General features: G+C 50.3%; 1 pseudogene; it reads left to right on the forward strand.

Moving 5' to 3' along the window:
- The first annotated feature begins 1,359 nt into the window (after positions 1-1,359).
- Positions 1,360-2,103, forward strand: LOC111540046 (annotated as a pseudogene).
- The last annotated feature ends 2,201 nt before the right edge of the window (positions 2,104-4,304 follow it).

Consider the following 4,304-nt stretch of genomic DNA (forward strand, 5'->3'; position numbering starts at 1 on the left):
TTCCAACTCCAAGTTTCCATGTGGATGTTAACTTTAAGAAATTATCCCTTGGTATTTGTGAACAAGCAAGAAAGAAGCAGAGGCTTATAGAAGTGTGCTAGTAGGAGCTGATACCTGCTAGTTGCCACCAAAGATGTACAAATTGGTAGGTGTCTGCTTTGTTGACTTTTCTATTCTTAACTTAATAGTTTATTTAACTGCATCGCTTAGAGGTTGTTAAACATATCAAAGGGAAATTTGTAAGCAAACTTTGGGGGGAGAAAAAGAAATGCTGAGCAACAGAAGCTAAGAGGACACAAAAGAGGCGACCCATTAGCTAAATTAACAAACAAGTTACTGAAGCAGTGTCAGCTCAGCCTGAGTCCATTAGCCTGGTATAAGAGATCATGCAATAAATGGAAGAGGCAAATCAGAAACACACACAGGAGATGAAGAATAATTTTCAATAACATATGCCAAATAACACATTAAGACTGAAAATAACTATGGATAGCGCCGTCACCTTAGTACTAGGTTTCCATTAAGCCTGTGGGGTTGTTGGGGAGAAATTTCAGGTGTCTGCGTGCCATTCTTGCAGTGAATAAGATACATATTAGAATGCAGATTTTTCATCAAATTTAGCAACATCTGATGTTTTAACTAAAGATTTATCCTTTAAGCTGTTGTTTAATTTTGAGTGCTAATTCCTCAATGGCCCAGGGACCAGATTTGCTTAATTCGGCCCCAGAGGGAACTATTACAAAACCAGGGTCACAAGGCTACTGAAGTGTGCAATACGCAATAATCAGGCACACGTACAGGCGTGCGTACTCCACACTCGCACTCACTCTTGGAAAGAAGGGGGGGCCTGGGAGATCCGGGTTGGAAGGATCTTGTTTCGCTCTCCTGTTGGTCCCCAACACTGGCCTCATGGCCCCCTTACTGGCTCCAGGTACCCCCCTCACCCCCACCACCCAGCCGGCTGGGCCGGTTCCCCCCCCCACCCCCCCCCGCCCCCCCCCCCCAACCCCCGGCCGCCCGCAGAAAAAAAAAAAAAAAAAAAAAGCTTGGATTAAGTGATGAGCTGCCCGCCTCTAAAAGGACCAGGAGGCATCTCAAGCCTGAGTGCCGGAAAACCCACGGCAATCTTAGGCAGCCACCACGTGGGGCAGAGAACGCGAGCAGTACCTGCAGGACCCACAGCCGGTCGGGCTCTGGCGCCAGCCCCGACGGCGGCCCCGCCATCTCCGCTCGGCTGCCCGCGGCCTCACCTCCTCCGGGGGCTCGGTTAGCCTCCTGGCGCTGCAAGGCTGCCTGCGCGCGGTTCGCTCCCGAGGAGGGAGGAGGAGGGAGGCGGCGAGGAGCCGACGGCTCCACCTGATGGAGAAGCGCGGAGAGTCCCTGGACCTCGGAGTGCGCTGCAAGAGGGGAAAGGAGAGAGACCGCCGCCCCTGCTGGAAGCCTTCGCGTCTGTGGGGCGGCGCGCGGGGGACGGGGTCTCTGGGGACAGTCGGTGGAGGCGGCAGCCCTAAAGAGACAGCCGAAAGCCAGCAACTTGGAAAACCGCCCGAATTCTGGTTTTCTGCACATCCAGGCTGGCTCCAGGTCTCTTGAGCCCACCGTGCAAGCCGGTGGGATGCCAGCAGGTGGCATCCTCTCCAGCGTTTCTTCACCAGGCGTGGAGCCCGGAGGCCGAATCCATCAGTCCCCAGCCCCCTCCCCAAGCCTCCAGTGCCAAGTCCTGCGTCCTGTGAGCCCCTGGCCCCGCCCCCCACCTCCGCCAGCCGGGGAGCAGGAGCAGGGTGGCCCAGATGGAGGCGGGAGCCTACAGAGGATGCCGGCCCGCCCCAGGTTCTGCTGCTGGCTGGCCAAGAAGTGAAAAGTGAAAGGAGGGCAAGGCTGCCCCGGACAGCTTCCAAGCCCTGCTCTCCTGCTCTTCCAAGCCTTGCTGCCTGGAGGCAGTAAGTTGCTCCCAGGGTTTTCTGAGATCTGGGACGAAGAGAGTGATGTGCAAGGTTCTGGGTCCCGGTGCAAGAGTGAGGGGTACCGCTGGCTCTCGAGTGCTCTGAGCAGGCTGGCATTCGGGCACACTGCAGACCTCAGCTCACCGCCACTTTCTCCTGACTTTCCTCGTAGCTGTCAGCCCATTGTCTAACACGCGTTATTCCCTCAGTTTGTCCAAAGGCCTGTTTTGGATACTTAAAGACATGGGGAATGACTATGAGAATTCCTGTTCCTGGAAAGTTTATCCTCTAATTGGAAAGAGGTATATACAGGTGTGTATGTGGGAAAAGATGATAAAACATCTCACTGGCATTGTAATAAGAGAAATTGCCCTGGATGGCATCTGCCTGGGCCCTTCCTTTCCATTAGAGATGCATCCTTCTAGGTTAACTTGCTTGGGGCCCTGCAGGAAAGCTGCAGGCTGAGGCAACAGTCCAGGGCCCCCATCTGGACCCAGTGTCCCCACTGTCCTATCCTTCTCCATCTCCCCCACTGCCATGCTGGCCAGGCTCCCCATCACAGTTACTCTGTGTTCATGAGACACCATTATCACCAAGGAGAGGGAGCGGCTCTTTTAAGAGACGGGCAGTCATCATGTACAGAGAATTTCCTGTTTAAGGCCTCTTCACAGTATTTGTTGCAGAGATACATTAGAAACCACATTCCCTTTTTGTTTTTCATATATCCTGCCAGTACTGGTTAAACCTCTTTTGTCCAGGGATTTAACACATTTTGAACAGCCTCCTACTGGGACTTCAGGGTAACCTGACTCTCCAGTCGTAGGTAAGTTAATAGGGACTCCAAGCTACATACACTTCCAGAGAGTCGTCAGAGGTCCTCGCTGGGTGGCAGCCTTTATGACCTGGGCAGTCACAGTCTTCTGGCCTATTTCTTTTTCATTCATCTGAAACAGATTTCTTCCTTACTTCTGTGAAGGTGGATTATGAGACCTTAACCCCTGTTCCCTGCAGTTGGTCTTTCCATTGTAGAGGGAAAGTATCAGAGAACCAGATATTCAACTTTCAGAAGCATCCCCCAAAGGGCAAGGTGTCTGCTCCCCTGATTCATCAAGGATGAGGCCTCATGGAGGGAGTCTGGTGAGCCTTTTGATGTGGTGCTGGCCTGGCCACTGCTAACCATTGTAGTCCTTTAATGAACCTGGGCACACCTTTCTTCATCTATTAAATGACTGGTTTGAGCCAGTGGATCTCCAGGATTCCTCAGAATCCTAAAATCCCATTGTCTTGTGTTCCAGAGGTCACACCTTTCCTCATGGAGACATATGGAAGTGCTCTTTAAGGCCATCAGGGTTAGGGCAGATGATTTCAAGTGGTGGGTCACCATCCCCAAGGAGACAAGTGAGCAAGTGACAACCCTGAGACCTGCGTGGGCCTCTCTGCTGTGATGGGTTCTGACTTTTCCTCAAACTGCTTCGTGTTCATTCTACTCAGCCTGAGAGCCCTCAGTCTTTCCCCGACTTACTGAACTCGTGTCTTTCCCTTGTCTCCTTGTTTTCCCTAGAACCAGACTCCACATCCAGACTTGGTTCTGGGTTCCAGAACAGACTTCCTTCAACATACGTTCTACAACCATGTTGGATGCAAAATGCAAACATTGTATTAAAGTAAGGGAATGGTGATGCCAGACTTGCTAACTGGAGAAGACTTCTTTTAAAGGGAGCGAGGACAAAGATGCCTTGTATTTCTTGTCTTAATGTGAATCACACTTTACTGTAAAAAGTGTCTAATCCTGTATTTTCTCTGATACCCTGGCAGCCCCATGAAGGTAGCGACAGCCCCTCTCTAGTTCACAGCTGTGTCCACAGCTCTTACCCAGGTAAGCAGTAGGCTCTCACTACATACTGTTGAATGAATGGTAAAGTTTTACCTAGTGCCCCACATCCTATTTCCTGTTTTCTGAATCCAATTTAACTTATTCTTCCCTCTGTTATTAAACCATTGTCAAACATCTGGCATGTGCCTGCCACTGCTCTGGCTGTATTTTATGAGGATGGGTAATGAACTGAGCCTATATATAGTTTGCAAAATGTGGAACACACTTTAAGAGGCATGGAACTAAAGACATGAAAGATATTTTTATCTCTTCAGCATCATTCTGCACAAGGATACAATTCTCTAGCAGCACTGTTTAAGAACAATAGACCTGTTTAGACTTGACACACTCATGCATGCAGGGCACTGGGTATTCAATTCACACGGGAGCTGCGTTATCTACCTCAGCAAAGACCTGAAGAGTGTGTAATTTACAGCGAAGGAAAGATATAAGAAATATTGTGAAAGGAGATGGCAGCGCTCCATGCC

The sequence above is a fragment of the Piliocolobus tephrosceles genome, chromosome 13, assembly GCF_002776525.5.
Source record: "Piliocolobus tephrosceles isolate RC106 chromosome 13, ASM277652v3, whole genome shotgun sequence".
NCBI lineage: Eukaryota > Metazoa > Chordata > Mammalia > Primates > Cercopithecidae > Piliocolobus > Piliocolobus tephrosceles.